The sequence below is a fragment of the Passer domesticus genome, chromosome 6, assembly GCF_036417665.1.
Source record: "Passer domesticus isolate bPasDom1 chromosome 6, bPasDom1.hap1, whole genome shotgun sequence".
Taxonomy (NCBI): Eukaryota; Metazoa; Chordata; class Aves; order Passeriformes; family Passeridae; genus Passer; species Passer domesticus.
In genome coordinates this window covers 64108047-64124826 of record NC_087479.1, presented here as the reverse complement: position 1 = coordinate 64124826, position 16780 = coordinate 64108047, and positions in this window count along the sequence as shown.

Here is a 16780-nt window from a genome sequence, read left to right as displayed (position 1 = left end):
GTGAGGAATTTCAGCAGGAAGCAGCCGCAAACTGCGTGCCAAAGGGCACTGGGCACGAACGATGGCCTTTCCCCAGAGAAACAAAAGTCACCAGGCCAGGTTCCTGATGTCAGTTTGCAGGAGGCACTTGGCACTGTCAAACCAGCCACAGTTGCCTGTGGGAGCACCCTGCATCTGGGAGGTATCCTCAACCGTGAGGAATTTCAGCAGGCAGCCGGCCACTCCGGGCCAGCGGGCCCCGGACAAGAATGATGGCCCTTTCCCAGAGAAACAAAAGTCACCAGGCCAGGTTCCTGATGTCAGTTTGCAGGAGGCACTTGGCACTCTCAAACCAGCCACAGTTGCCTGCGGTGGTACTTTCGGTCTGGGAGGTATCGTGATCCGTGTGGAATTTCAGCAGGCAGGTGGCCACTCTGGGCCACCGGGCACTGTACACGATCTATGGCCTTTCCCCAGAGAAACAAAAGTCACCAGGCCAGGTTCCTCATGTCAGTTTGCCGGAGGCACTTGGCACTGTCAAACCAGCCACAGTTGCCTGTGTGGGCACATTGCATCCGGGACGTATCCTGATCGGTTCGGAATTTCAGCATGCAGCCGGCCACTCCGGGCCACCGGGCACTGGACATCATCTATGGCCTTTCCCCAGAGAAACAAAAGTCACCAGGCCCGGTTCCTGATGTCAATTTGCAGGAGGCACTTGGCACTGTCAAACAAATCGCAGGTGCCTGTGGGGGCACTTGTATCTGGGAGGTATCCTGATTCGTTCAGAATTTCAGCAGGCAGCCGGCCTCTCTGGTCCAACTGGTCCAGGATATGAACCATGGCCTTTCCCCTGAGAAACAAAAGTCACCAGGCCAGGTTCCTCATGTCAGTTTGCAGGAGGCACTTGGCACTGTCAAACCAGCCACAATTTCCTGTGGGGGCACCTTGCATCTGGGATGTATCCTCATACGTGCGGAATTTCAGCAGGCAGCCGGCCACTGCGGGCCACCTGGCGCTGGAAATGAACCATGGCATTTCCCCAGAGAAACAAAAGTCACCAGGCCAGGTTCCTGATGTCAGTTTGCAGGAGGCACTTGGCACTCTCAAACCAGCCACAGTTGCCTGTGGTGATATTTTCGGTCTGGGAGGTATCCTGATCCGTTCAGAATTTCAGCAGGCGGCCGGACACTAGGGGCCACCCGGCCCTGGAAACGTACAATGGCCTTTCCCCAGAGAAACAACAGTCACCAGGCCAGGTTCCTCATGTCAGTTTGCAGGAGGCACTTGGCACTCTCAAATCAGCCACAGTTGCCTGCGGTGGTACTTTCGGTCTGGGAGGTATCGTGATCCGTGTGGAATTTCAGCAGGCAGCAGGCCACTCCGGGCCACCGGGCACTGTACACGATCTATGGCCTTTCCCCAGAGAAACAAAAGCACCAGGCCAGGTTCCTCATGTCAGTTTGCCGGAGGCACTTGGCACTGTCAAACCAGCCACAGTTGCCTGTGTGGGAACATTGCATCCGGGACGTATCCTGATCGGTTCGGAATTTCAGCATGCAGCCGGCCACTCCGGGCCACCGGGCACAGGACATCATCTATGGCCTTTCCCCAGAGAAACAAAAGTCACCAGGCCAGGTTCCTAATGTCAGTATGCAGGAGGCACTAGGCACTGTCAAACCAGCCACAGTTCCCTTTTGGGGCTCCTTTCATCTTGGAGGTATCCTCAAGCGTGTGGAATTTCAGCAGGAAGCAGCCGCCAACTGCGTGCCAAAGGGCACTGGGCACGAACGATGGCCTTTCCCCAGAGAAACAAAAGTCACCAGGCCAGGTTCCTGATGTCAGTTTGCAGGAGGCACTTGGCACTCTCAAACCAGCCACAGTTGCCTGCGGTGGTACTTTCGGTCTGGGAGGTATCGTGATCCGTGTGGAATTTCAGCAGGCAGCCGGCCACTGCGGGCCACCTGGCGCTGGATATGAACCATGGCATTTCCCCAGAGAAACAAAAGTCACCAGGCCAGGTTCCTGATGTCAGTTTGCAGGAGGCACTAGGCACTGTCAAACCAGCCACAGTTCCCTTTTGGGTCTCCTTTCATCTTGGAGGTATCCTCAACCGTGTGGAATTTCAGCAGGAAGCAGCCGCCAACTGCGTGCCAAAGGGCACTGGGCACGAACGATGGCCTTTCCCCAGAGAAACAAAAGTCACCAGGCCAGGTTCCTGATGTCAGTTTGCAGGAGGCACTTGGCACTCTCAAACCAGCCACAGTTGCCTAGTGGGGGCACCTTGCATCTGGGAGGTATCCTGATCCGTGCGGAATTTCAGCAGGCAACCGGCAACTCCGGTCCACTGGGCACAGGACAAGAATGATGGCCCTTTCCCAGAGAAACAAAAGTCACCAGGCCAGGTTCCTGATGTCAGTTTGCAGGAGGCACTTGGCACTCTCAAACCAGCCACAGTTGCCTTTGGTGATATTTTCGGTCTGGGAGGTATCCTGATCCGTTCAGAATTTCAGCAGGCGGCCGGACACTAGGGGCCACCCGGCCCTGGAAACGTACAATGGCCTTTCCCCAGAGAAACAAAAGTCACCAGGCCAGGTTCCTGATGTCAGTTTGCAGGAGGCACTTGGCACTCTCAAATCAGCCACAGTTGCCTGCGGTGGTACTTTCGGTCTGGGAGGTATCGTGATCCGTGTGGAATTTCAGCAGGCAGCAGGCCACTCCGGGCCACCGGGCACTGTACACGATCTATGGCCTTTCCCCAGAGAAACAAAAGTCACCAGGCCAGATTCCTCATGTCAGTTTGCCGGAGGCACTTGGCACTGTCAAACCAGCCACAGTTGCCTGTGTGGGCACATTGCATCCGGGACGTATCCTGATCGGTTCGGAATTTCAGCATGCAGCCGGCCACTCCGGGCCACCGGGCACTGGACATCATCTATGGCCTTTCCCCAGAGAAACAAAAGTCACTAGGCCCGGTTCCTGATGACAATTTGCAGGAGGCACTTGGCACTGTCAAACAAATCGCAGGTGCCTGTGGGGGCACTTGTATCTGGGAGGTATCCTGATTCGTTCGGAATTTCAGCAGGCAGCCGGCCTCTCTGGTCCAACTGGTCCAGGATATGAACCATGGCCTTTCCCCTGAGAAACAAAAGTCACCAGGCCAGGTTCCTGATGTCAGTTTGCAGGAGGCACTAGGCACTGTCAAACCAGCCACAATTTCCTGTGGGGGCACCTTGCATCTGGGATGTATCCTCATACGTGCGGAATTTCAGCAGGCAGCCGGCCACTGCGGGCCACCTGGCGCTGGACATGAACCATGGCATTTCCCCAGAGAAACAAAAGTCACCAGGCCAGGTTCCTGATGTCAGTTTGCAGGAGGCACTTGGCACTCTCAAACCAGCCACAGTTCCATTTTGGGGCTCCTTTCATCTTGGAGGTATCCTCAACCGTGTGGAATTTCAGCAGGAAGCAGCCGCCAACTGCGTGCCAAAGGGCACGGGGCACGAACGATGGCCTTTCCCCAGAGAAACAAAAGTCACCAGGCCAGGTTCCTGATGTCAGTTTGCAGGAGGCACTTGGCACTGTCAAACCAGCCACAGTTGCCTGCGGTGGTACTTTCGGTCTGGGAGGTATCGTGATCCGTGTGGAATTTCAGCATGCAGCCGGCCACTCCGGGCCACCGGGCACTGTACACGATCTATGGCCTTTCCCCAGAGAAACAAAAGTCACCAGGCCAGGTTCCTGATGTCAGTTTGCAGGAGGCACTTGGCACTGTCAAACCAGCCACAGTTGCCTAGTGGGGGCACCTTGCATCTGGGACGTATCCTGATCCGTGCGGAATTTCAGCAGGCAGCCGGCCACTCCGGTCCACTGGGCACTGGACCAGAATGATGGCCCTTTCCCAGAGAAACAAAAGTCACCAGGCCAGGTTCCTGATGTCAGTTTGCAAGAGGCACTTGGCACTGTCAAACCAGCCACAGTTGCCTGTCGTGGTACTTTCGGTATGGGAGGTATCCTGATCCATGCGGAATTTCAGCAGGCAGCCGGCCACTGCGGGCCACCTGGCCCTGGACATGAACCATGGCCATTCCCCAGAGAAACAAAAGTCACCAGGCCAGGTTCCTCATGTCACTTTGCAGGAGGCTCTTGGCACTGTCAAACCAGCCGCAGTTGCCTGTGGGGGCACCTTGCATATGGGTGGTCCTGATCCGTTAGGAATTTCAGCAGGCAGAAGGCCACTACGGGCTACCGGGCCCTGGACACGAACAATGGGCTTTCCCCAGAGAAACAAAAGTCACCAGGCCAGGTTCCTGATGTCAGTTTGCAGGAGGCACTTGGCACTGTCAAACCAGCCACAGTTGCCTAGTGGGGGCACCTTGCATCTGGGACGTATCCCGATCCGTGCGGAATTTCAGCAGGCAGCCGGCAACTCCGGTCCACTGGGCACTGGACAAGAATGATGGCCCTTTCCCAGAGAAACAAAAGTCACCAGGCCAGGTTCCTCATGTCAGTTTGCAGGAGGCACTAGGCACTGTCAAACCAGCCACAGTTGCCTGAGGTGGTACTTTCGGTCTGGGAGGTATCCTGATCCATGCGGAATTTCAGCAGGCAGCCGGCCATTGCGGGCCACCAGGCCCTGGACATGAACCATGGCCTTTCCCCAGAGAAACAAAAGTCACCAGGCCAGGTTCCTGATGTCAGTTTGCAGGAGGCACTAGGCACTCTCAAACCAGCCACAGTTCCCTTTTGGGTCTCCTTTCATCTTGGAGGTATCCTCAACCGTGTGGAATTTCAGCAGGAAGCAGCCGCCAACTGCGTGCCAAAGGGCACTGGGCACGAACGATGGCCTTTCCCCAGAGAAACAAAAGTCACCAGGCCAGGTTCCTGATGTCAATTTGCAGGAGGCACTTGGCACTCTCAAACCAGCCACAGTTGCCTTTGGTGATATTTTCGGTCTGGGAGGTATCCTGATCCGTTCAGAATTTCAGCAGGCGGCCGGACACTAGGGGCCACCCGGCCCTGGAAATGTACAATGGCCTTTCCCCAGAGAAACAAAAGTCACCAGGCCAGGTTCCTCATGTCAGTTTGCAGGAGGCACTTGGCACTCTCAAACCAGCCACAGTTGCCTGCGGTGGTACTTTCGGTCTGGGAGGTATCGTGATCCGTGTGGAATTTCAGCAGGCAGCAGGCCACTCCGGGCCACCGGGCACTGTACACGATCTATGGCCTTTCCCCAGAGAAACAAAAGCACCAGGCCAGGTTCCTGATGTCTGTTTGCAGGAGGCACTTGGCACTGCCAAACCAGCCACAGTTGCCTAGTGGGGGCACCTTGCATCTGGGAGGTATCCTGATCCGTGCGGAATTTCAGCAGGCAACCGGCAACTCCGGTCCACTGGGCACTGGACAAGAATGATGGCCCTTTCCCAGAGAAACAAAAGTCACCAGGCCAGGTTCCTGATGTCAGTTTGCAGGAGGCACTAGGCACTGTCAAACCAGCCACAGTTGCCTGAGGTGGTACTTTCGGTCTGGGAGGTATCCTGATCCATGCGGAATTTCAGCAGGCAGCCGGCCATGGCGGGCCACCAGGCCCTGGACATGAAACATGGCCTTTCCCCAGAGAAACAAAAGTCACCAGGCCAGGTTCCTGATGTCAGTTTGCAGGAGGCACTAGGCACTGTCAAACCAGCCACAATTTCCTGTGGGGGCACCTTGCATCTGGGATGTATCCTCATACGTGCGGAATTTCACCAGGCAGCCGGCCACTGCGGGCCACCTGGCGCTGGACATGAACCATGGCCTTTCCCCAGAGAAACAAAAGTCACCAGGCCAGGTTCCTGATGTCAGTTTGCAGGAGGCACTAGGCACTGTCAAACCAGCCACAGTTGCCTGAGGTGGTACTTTCGGTCTGGGAGGTATCCTGATCCATGCGGAATTTCAGCAGGCAGCCGGCCATTGCGGGCCACCAGGCCCTGGACATGAACCATGGCCTTTCCCCAGAGAAACAAAAGTCACCAGGCCAGGTTCCTGATGTCAGTTTGCAGGAGGCACTAGGCACTGTCAAACCAGCCACAGTTCCCTTTTGGGGCTCCTTTCTTCTTGGAGGTATCCTCAACCGTGAGGAATTTCAGCAGGAAGCAGCCGCCAACTGCGTGCCAAAGGGCACTGGGCACGAACGATGGCCTTTCCCCAGAGAAACAAAAGTCACCAGGCCACGTTCCTGATGTCAGTTTGCAGGAGGCACTTGGCACTGTCAAACCAGCCACAGTTGCCTGTGGGAGCACCCTGCATCTGGGAGGTATCCTCAACCGTGAGGAATTTCAGCAGGCAGCCGGCCACTCCGGGCCACCGGGCACTGGACATCATCTATGGCCTTTCCCCAGAGAAACAAAAGTCACTAGGCCCGGTTCCTGATGTCAATTTGCAGGAGGCACTTGGCACTGTCAAACAAATCGCAGGTGCCTGTGGGGGCACTTGTATCTGGGAGGTATCCTGATTCGTTCGGAATTTCAGCAGGCAGCCGGCCTCTCTGGTCCAAATGGTCCAGGATATGAACCATGGCCTTTCCCCTGAGAAACAAAAGTCATCAGGCCAGCTTCCTCATGTCAGTTTGCAGGAGGCACTTGGCACTGTCAAACCAGCCACAGTTGCCTGCGGTGGTACTTTCGGTCTGGGAGGTATTGTGATCCGTGTGGAATTTCAGCAGGCAGCCGGCCACTCCGGGCCACCGGGCACTGTACACAATCTATGGCCTTTCCCCAGAGAAACAAAAGTCACCAGGCCAGGTTCCTGATGTCAGTTTGCAGGAGGCACTTGGCACTGTCAAACCAGCCACAGTTGCCTAGTGGGGGCACCTTGCATCTGGGAGGTATCCTGATCCGTGCGGAATTTCAGCAGGCAACCGACAACTCCGGTCCACTGGGCACTGGACAAGAATGATGGCCCTTTCCCAGAGAAACAAAAGTCACCAGGCCAGGTTCCTGATGTCAGTTTGCAAGAGGCACTTGGCACTGTCAAACCAGCCACAGTTGCCTGTCGTGGTACTTTCGGTATGGGAGGTATCCTGATCCATGCGGAATCTCAGCAGGCAGCCGGCCACTGCGGGCCACCTGGCGCTGGACATGAACCATGGCCATTCCCCAGAGAAACAAAAGTCACCAGGCCAGGTTCCTCATGTCACTTTGCAGGAGGCTCTTGGCACTGTCAAACCAGCCGCAGTTGCCTGTGGGGGCACCTTGCATATGGGTGGTCCTGATCCGTGCGGAATTTCAGCAGGCAGAAGGCCACTACGGGCTACCGGGCCCTGGACACGAACAATGGGCTTTCCCCAGAGAAACAAAAGTCACCAGGCCAGGTTGCTGATGTCAGTTTGCAGGAGGCACTTGGCACTGTCAAACCAGCCACAGTTGCCTGTGGGAGCACCCTGCATCTGGGTGGTATCCTCAACCGTGAGGAATTTCAGCAGGCAGCCGGCCACTGTGGGCCACCTGGCGCTGGAAATGAACCATGGCATTTCCCCAGAGAAACATAAGTCCCCAGACCAGGTTCCTGATGTCAGTTTGCAGGAGGCACTTGGCACTCTCAAACCAGCCACAGTTGCCGGCGGTGGTACTTTCGGTCTGGGAGGTATCGTGATCCGTGTGGAATTTCAGCAGGCAGCCGGCCACTCCTGGCCACCAGGCCCTGGACATGAACCATGGCCTTTCCCTAGAGAAACAAAAGTCACCAGGCCAGGTTCCTGATGTCAGTTTGCAGGAGGCACTTGGCACTGTCAAACCAGCCGCAGTTGCCTGTGTGGGCACATTGCATCCGGGACGTATCCTGATCGGTTCGGAATTTCAGCATGCAGCCGGCCACTCCGGGCCACCGGGCACTGGACATCATCTATGGCCTTTCCCCAGAGAAACAAAAGTCACTAGGCCCGGTTCCTGATGTCAATTTGCAGGAGGCACTTGGCACTGTCAAACAAATCGCAGGTGCCTGTGGGGGCACTTGTATCTGGGAGGTATCCTGATTCGTTCGGAATTTCAGCAGGCAGCCGGCCACTCCGGTCCACTGGGCACTGGACAAGAATGATGGCCCTTTCCCAGAGAAACAAAAGTCACCAGGCCAGGTTCCTCATGTCAGTTTGCAAGAGGCACTTGGCACTGTCAAACCAGCCACAGTTGCCTGTCGTGGTACTTTCGGTATGGGAGGTATCCTGATCCATGCGGAATTTCAGCAGGCAGCCGGCCACTGCGGGCCACCTGGCGCTGGACATGAACCATGGCCATTCCCCAGAGAAACAAAAGTCACCAGGCCAGGTTCCTCATGTCACTTTGCAGGAGGCTCTTGGCACTGTCAAACCAGCCGCAGTTGCCTGTGGGGGCACCTTGCATATGGGTGGTCCTGATCCGTTAGGAATTTCAGCAGGCAGAAGGCCACTACGGGCTACCGGGCCCTGGACACGAACAATGGGCTTTCCCCAGAGAAACAAAAGTCACCAGGCCAGGTTCCTGATGTCAGTTTGCAGGAGGCACTTGGCACTGTCAAACCAGCCACAGTTGCCTAGTGGGGGCACCTTGCATCTGGGACGTATCCTGATCCGTGCGGAATTTCAGCAGGCAACCGGCAACTCCGGTCCACTGGGCACTGGACAAGAATGATGGCCCTTTCCCAGAGAAACAAAAGTCACCAGGCCAGGTTCCTCATGTCAGTTTGCAGGAGGCACTAGGCACTGTCAAACCAGCCACAGTTGCCTGAGGTGGTACTTTCGGTCTGGGAGGTATCCTGATCCATGCGGAATTTCAGCAGGCAGCCGGCCATTGCAGGCCACCAGGCCCTAGACATGAACCATGGCCTTTCCCCAGAGAAACAAAAGTCACCAGGCCAGGTTCCTGATGTCAGTTTGCAGGAGGCACTAGGCACTGTCAAACCAGCCACAGTTCCGTTTGGGTCTCCTTTCATCTTGGAGGTATCCTCAACCGTGTGGAATTTCAGCAGGAAGCAGCCGCCAACTGCGTGCCAAAGGGCACTGGGCACGAACGATGGCCTTTCCCCAGAGAAACAAAAGTCACCAGGCCAGGTTCCTGATGTCAGTTTGCAGGAGGCACTAGGCACTCTCAAACCAGCCACAGTTGCCTTTGGTGATATTTTCGGTCTGGGAGGTATCCTGATCCGTTCAGAATTTCAGCAGGCGGCCGGACACTAGGGGCCACCCGGCCCTGGAAATGTACAATGGCCTTTCCCCAGAGAAACAAAAGTCACCAGGCCAGGTTCCTCATGTCAGTTTGCAGGAGGCACTTGGCACTCTCAAACCAGCCACAGTTGCCTGCGGTGGTACTTTCGGTCTGGGAGGTATCGTGATCCGTGTGGAATTTCAGCAGGCAGCAGGCCACTCCGGGCCACCGGGCACTGTACACGATCTATGGCCTTTCCACAGAGAAACAAAAGCACCAGGCCAGGTTCCTGATGTCTGTTTGCAGGAGGCACTTGGCACTGTCAAACCAGCCACAGTTGCCTAGTGGGGGCACCTTGCATCTGGGAGGTATCCTGATCCGTGCGGAATTTCAGCAGGCAACCGGCAACTCCGGTCCACTGGGCACTGGACAAGAATGATGGCCCTTTCCCAGAGAAACAAAAGTCACCAGGCCAGGTTCCTGATGTCAGTTTGCAGGAGGCACTAGGCACTGTCAAACCAGCCACAATTTCCTGTGGGGGCACCTTGCATCTGGGATGTATCCTCATACGTGCGGAATTTCAGCAGGCAGCCGGCCACTGCGGGCCACCTGGCGCTGGACATGAACCATGGCCTTTCCCCAGAGAAACAAAAGTCACCAGGCCAGGTTCCTGATGTCAGTTTGCAGGAGGCACTAGGCACTGTCAAACCAGCCACAGTTGCCTGAGGTGGTACTTTCGGTCTGGGAGGTATCCTGATCCATGCGGAATTTCAGCAGGCAGCCGGCCATTGCGGGCCACCAGGCCCTGGACATGAACCATGGCCTTTCCCCAGAGAAACAAAACTCACCAGGCCAGGTTCCTGATGTCAGTTTGCAGGAGGCACTAGGCACTGTCAAACCAGCCACAGTTCCCTTTTGGGGCTCCTTTCTTCTTGGAGGTATCCTCAACCGTGAGGAATTTCAGCAGGAAGCAGCCGCCAACTGCGTGCCAAAGGGCACTGGGCACGAACGATGGCCTTTCCCCAGAGAAACAAAAGTCACCAGGCCACGTTCCTGATGTCAGTTTGCAGGAGGCACTTGGCACTGTCAAACCAGCCACAGTTGCCTGTGGGAGCACCCTGCATCTGGGAGGTATCCTCAACCGTGAGGAATTTCAGCAGGCAGCCGGCCACTCCGGGCCACCGGGCACTGGACATCATCTATGGCCTTTCCCCAGAGAAACAAAAGTCACTAGGCCCGGTTCCTGATGTCAATTTGCAGGAGGCACTTGGCACTGTCAAACAAATCGCAGGTGCCTGTGGGGGCACTTGTATCTGGGAAGTATCCTGATTCGTTCGGAATTTCAGCAGGCAGCCGGCCTCTCTGGTCCAAATGGTCCAGGATATGAACCATGGCCTTTCCCCTGAGAAACAAAAGTCATCAGGCCAGGTTCCTCATGTCAGTTTGCAGGAGGCACTTGGCACTGTCAAACCAGCCACAGTTGCCTGCGGTGGTACTTTCGGTCTGGGAGGTATTGTGATCCGTGTGGAATTTCAGCAGGCAGCCGGCCACTCCGGCCCACCGGGCACTGTACACAATCTATGGCCTTTCCCCAGAGAAACAAAAGTCACCAGGCCAGGTTCCTGATGTCAGTTTGCAGGAGGCACTTGGCACTCTCAAACCAGCCACAGTTGCCTAGTGGGGGCACCTTGCATCTGGGAGGTATCCTGATCCGTGCGGAATTTCAGCAGGCAACCGGCAACTCCGGTCCACTGGGCACTGGACAAGAATGATGGCCCTTTCCCAGAGAAACAAAAGTCACCAGGCCAGGTTCCTGATGTCAGTTTGCAAGAGGCACTTGGCACTGTCAAACCAGCCACAGTTGCCTGTCGTGATACTTTCGGTATGGGAGGTATCCTGATCCATGCGGAATTTCAGCAGGCAGCCGGCCACTGCGGGCCACCTGGCGCTGGACATGAACCATGGCCATTCCCCAGAGAAACAAAAGTCACCAGGCCAGGTTCCTCATGTCACTTTGCAGGAGGCTCTTGGCACTGTCAAACCAGCCGCAGTTGCCTGTGGGGGCACCTTGCATATGGGTGGTCCTGATCCGTTAGGAATTTCAGCAGGCAGAAGGCCACTACGGGCTACCGGGCCCTGGACACGGACAATGGGCTTTCCCCAGAGAAACAAAAGTCACCAGGCCACGTTCCTGATGTCAGTTTGCAGGAGGCACTTGGCACTGTCAAACCAGCCACAGTTGCCTGTGGAAGCACCCTGCATCTGGGTGGTATCCTCAACCGTGAGGAATTTCAGCAGGCAGCCGGCCACTCCGGGCCAGCGGGCCCCGAACAAGAATGATGGCCCTTTCCCAGAGAAACAAAAGTCACCAGGCCAGGTTCCTGATGTCAGTTTGCAGGACGCACTTGGCACTCTCAAACCAGCCACAGTTGCCTGCGGTGGTACTTTCGGTCTGGGAGGTATCGTGATCCGTGTGGAATTTCAGCAGGCAGCAGGCCACTCCGGGCCACCGGGCACTGTACACGATCTATGGCCTTTCCCCAGAGAAACAAAAGTCACCAGGCCAGGTTCCTCATGTCAGTTTGCCGGAGGCACTTGGCACTGTCAAACCAGCCACAGTTGCCTGTGTGGGCACATTGCATCCGGGACGTATCCTGATCGGTTCGGAATTTCAGCATGCAGCCGGCCACTCCGGGCCACCGGGCACTGGACATCATCTATGGCCTTTCCCCAGAGAAACAAAAGTCACTAGGCCCGGTTCCTGATGACAATTTGCAGGAGGCACTTGGCACTGTCAAACAAATCGCAGGTGCCTGTGGGGGCACTTGTATCTGGGAGGTATCCTGATTCGTTCGGAATTTCAGCAGGCAGCCGGCCTCTCTGGTCCAACTGGTCCAGGATATGAACCATGGCCTTTCCCCTGAGAAACAAAAGTCACCAGGCCAGGTTCCTCATGTCAGTTTGCAGGAGGCACTAGGCACTGTCAAACCAGCCACAATTTCCTGTGGGGGCACCTTGCATCTGGGATGTATCCTCATACGTGCGGAATTTCAGCAGGCAGCCGGCCACTGCGGGCCACCTGGCGCTGGACATGAACCATGGCATTTCCCCAGAGAAACAAAAGTCACCAGGCCAGGTTCCTGATGTCAGTTTGCAGGAGGCACTTGGCACTCTCAAACCAGCCACAGTTCCCTTTTGGGTCTCCTTTCATCTTGGAGGTATCCTCAACCGTGTGGAATTTCAGCAGGAAGCAGCCGCCAACTGCGTGCCAAAGGGCACTGGGCACGAACGATGGCCTTTCCCCAGAGAAACAAAAGTCACCAGGCCAGGTTCCTGATGTCAGTTTGCAGGAGGCACTTGGCACTGTCAAACCAGCCACAGTTGCCTGCGGTGGTACTTTCGGTCTGGGAGGTATCGTGATCCGTGTGGAATTTCAGCATGCAGCCGGCCACTCCGGGCCACCGGGCACTGTACACGATCTATGGCCTTTCCCCAGAGAAACAAAAGTCACCAGGCCAGGTTCCTGATGTCAGTTTGCAGGAGGCACTTGGCACTGTCAAACCAGCCACAGTTGCCTAGTGGGGGCACCTTGCATCTGGGACGTATCCTGATCCGTGCGGAATTTCAGCAGGCAGCCGGCCACTCCGGTCCACTGGGCACTGGACCAGAATGATGGCCCTTTCCCAGAGAAACAAAAGTCACCAGGCCAGGTTCCTGATGTCAGTTTGCAAGAGGCACTTGGCACTGTCAAACCAGCCACAGTTGCCTGTCGTGGTACTTTCGGTCTGGGAGGTATCCTGATCCGTGTGGAATTTCAGCAGGCAGCCGGCCACTGCGGGCCACCTGGCGCTGGACATGAACCATGGCCATTCCCCAGAGAAACAAAAGTCACCAGGCCAGGTTCCTGATGTCAGTTTGCAGGAGGCACTTGGCACTGTCAAACCAGCCACAGTTGCCTAGTGGGGGCACCTTGCATCTGGGACGTATCCCGATCCGTGCGGAATTTCAGCAGGCAGCCGGCAACTCCGGTCCACTGGGCACTGGACAAGAATGATGGCCCTTTCCCAGAGAAACAAAAGTCACCAGGCCAGGTTCCTGATGTCAGTTTGCAGGAGGCACTAGGCACTGTCAAACCAGCCACAGTTGCCTGAGGTGGTACTTTCGGTCTGGGAGGTATCCTGATCCATGCGGAATTTCAGCAGGCAGCCGGCCATTGCGGGCCACCAGGCCCTGGACATGAACCATGGCCTTTTCCCAGAGAAACAAAACTCACCAGGCCAGGTTCCTGATGTCAGTTTGCAGGAGGCACTAGGCACTGTCAAACCAGCCACAGTTCCCTTTTGGGTCTCCTTTCATCTTGGAGGTATCCTCAACCGTGTGGAATTTCAGCAGGAAGCAGCCGCCAACTGCGTGCCAAAGGGCACTGGGCACGAACGATGGCCTTTCCCCAGAGAAACAAAAGTCACCAGGCCAGGTTCCTGATGTCAATTTGCAGGAGGCACTTGGCACTCTCAAACCAGCCACAGTTGCCTTTGGTGATATTTTCGGTCTGGGAGGTATCCTGATCCGTTCAGAATTTCAGCAGGCGGCCGGACACTAGGGGCCACCCGGCCCTGGAAACGTACAATGGCCTTTCCCCAGAGAAACAAAAGTCACCAGGCCAGGTTCCTCATGTCAGTTTGCAGGAGGCACTTGGCACTCTCAAACCAGCCACAGTTGCCTGCGGTGGTACTTTCGGTCTGGGAGGTATCGTGATCCGTGTGGAATTTCAGCAGGCAGCCGGCCACTCCGGGCCACCGGGCACTGTACACGATCTATGGCCTTTCCCCAGAGAAACAAAAGCACCAGGCCAGGTTCCTGATGTCTGTTTGCAGGAGGCACTTGGCACTGCCAAACCAGCCACAGTTGCCTAGTGGGGGCACCTTGCATCTGGGAGGTATCCTGATCCGTGCGGAATTTCAGCAGGCAACCGGCAACTCCGGTCCACTGGGCACTGGACAAGAATGATGGCCCTTTCCCAGAGAAACAAAAGTCACCAGGCCAGGTTCCTGATGTCAGTTTGCAGGAGGCACTAGGCACTGTCAAACCAGCCACAGTTGCCTGAGGTGGTACTTTCGGTCTGGGAGGTATCCTGATCCATGCGGAATTTCAGCAGGCAGCCGGCCATGGCGGGCCACCAGGCCCTGGACATGAACCATGGCCTTTCCCCAGAGAAACAAAAGTCACCAGGGCAGGTTCCTGATGTCAGTTTGCAGGAGGCACTAGGCACTGTCAAACCAGCCACAATTTCCTGTGGGGGCACCTTGCATCTGGGATGTATCCTCATACGTGCGGAATTTCACCAGGCAGCCGGCCACTGCGGGCCACCTGGCGCTGGACATGAACCATGGCCTTTCCCCAGAGAAACAAAAGTCACCAGGCCAGGTTCCTGATGTCAGTTTGCAGGAGGCACTAGGCACTGTCAAACCAGCCACAGTTGCCTGAGGTGGTACTTTCGGTCTGGGAGGTATCCTGATCCATGCGGAATTTCAGCAGGCAGCCGGCCATTGCGGGCCACCAGGCCCTGGACATGAACCATGGCCTTTCCCCAGAGAAACAAAAGTCACCAGGCCAGGTTCCTGATGTCAGTTTGCAGGAGGCACTAGGCACTGTCAAACCAGCCACAGTTCCCTTTTGGGGCTCCTTTCTTCTTGGAGGTATCCTCAACCGTGAGGAATTTCAGCAGGAAGCAGCCGCCAACTGCGTGCCAAAGGGCACTGGGCACGAACGATGGCCTTTCCCCAGAGAAACAAAAGTCACCAGGCCACGTTCCTGATGTCAGTTTGCAGGAGGCACTTGGCACTGTCAAACCAGCCACAGTTGCCTGTGGGAGCACCCTGCATCTGGGAGGTATCCTCAACCGTGAGGAATTTCAGCAGGCAGCCGGGCACTCCGGGCCACCGGGCACTGGACATCATCTATGGCCTTTCCCCAGAGAAACAAAAGTCACTAGGCCCGGTTCCTGATGTCAATTTGCAGGAGGCACTTGGCACTGTCAAACAAATCGCAGGTGCCTGTGGGGGCACTTGTATCTGGGAGGTATCCTGATTCGTTCGGAATTTCAGCAGGCAGCCGGCCTCTCTGGTCCAAATGGTCCAGGATATGAACCATGGCCTTTCCCCTGAGAAACAAAAGTCATCAGGCCAGGTTCCTCATGTCAGTTTGCAGGAGGCACTTGGCACTGTCAAACCAGCCACAGTTGCCTGCGGTGGTACTTTCGGTCTGGGAGGTATTGTGATCCGTGTGGAATTTCAGCAGGCAGCCGGCCACTCCGAGCCACCGGGCACTGTACACAATCTATGGCCTTTCCCCAGAGAAACAAAAGTCACCAGGCCAGGTTCCTGATGTCAGTTTGCAGGAGGCACTTGGCACTGTCAAACCAGCCACAGTTGCCTAGTGGGGGCACCTTGCATCTGGGAGGTATCCTGATCCGTGCGGAATTTCAGCAGGCAACCGACAACTCCGGTCCACTGGGCACTGGACAAGAATGATGGCCCTTTCCCAGAGAAACAAAAGTCACCAGGCCAGGTTCCTGATGTCAGTTTGCAAGAGGCACTTGGCACTGTCAAACCAGCCACAGTTGCCTGTCGTGGTACTTTCGGTATGGGAGGTATCCTGATCCATGCGGAATCTCAGCAGGCAGCCGGCCACTGCGGGCCACCTGGCGCTGGACATGAACCATGGCCATTCCCCAGAGAAACAAAAGTCACCAGGCCAGGTTCCTCATGTCACTTTGCAGGAGGCTCTTGGCACTGTCAAACCAGCCGCAGTTGCCTGTGGGGGCACCTTGCATATGGGTGGTCCTGATCCGTGCGGAATTTCAGCAGGCAGAAGGCCACTACGGGCTACCGGGCCCTGGACACGAACAATGGGCTTTCCCCAGAGAAACAAAAGTCACCAGGCCAGGTTGCTGATGTCAGTTTGCAGGAGGCACTTGGCACTGTCAAACCAGCCAGAGTTGCCTGTGGGAGCACCCTGCATCTGGGTGGTATCCTCAACCGTGAGGAATTTCAGCAGGCAGCCGGCCACTGTGGGCCACCTGGCGCTGGAAATGAACCATGGCATTTCCCCAGAGAAACATAAGTCCCCAGACCAGGATCCTGATGTCAGTTTGCAGGAGGAACTTGGCACTCTCAAACCAGCCACAGTTGCCGGCGGTGGTACTTTCGGTCTGGGAGGTATCGTGATCCGTGTGGAATTTCAGCAGGCAGCCGGCCACTCCTGGCCACCAGGCCCTGGACATGAACCATGGCCTTTCCCTAGAGAAACAAAAGTCACCAGGCCAGGTTCCTGATGTCAGTTTGCAGGAGGCACTTGGCACTGTCAAACCAGCCACAGTTGCCTGTGTGGGCACATTGCATCCGGGACGTATCCTGATCGGTTCGGAATTTCAGCATGCAGCCGGCCACTCCGGGCCACCGGGCACTGGACATCATCTATGGCCTTTCCCCAGAGAAACAAAAGTCACTAGGCCCGGTTCCTGATGTCAATTTGCAGGAGGCACTTGGCACTGTCAAAGAAATCGCAGGTGCCTGTGGGGGCACTTGTATCTGGGAGGTATCCTGATTCGTTCGGAATTTCAGCAGGCAGCCGGCCACTCCGGTCCA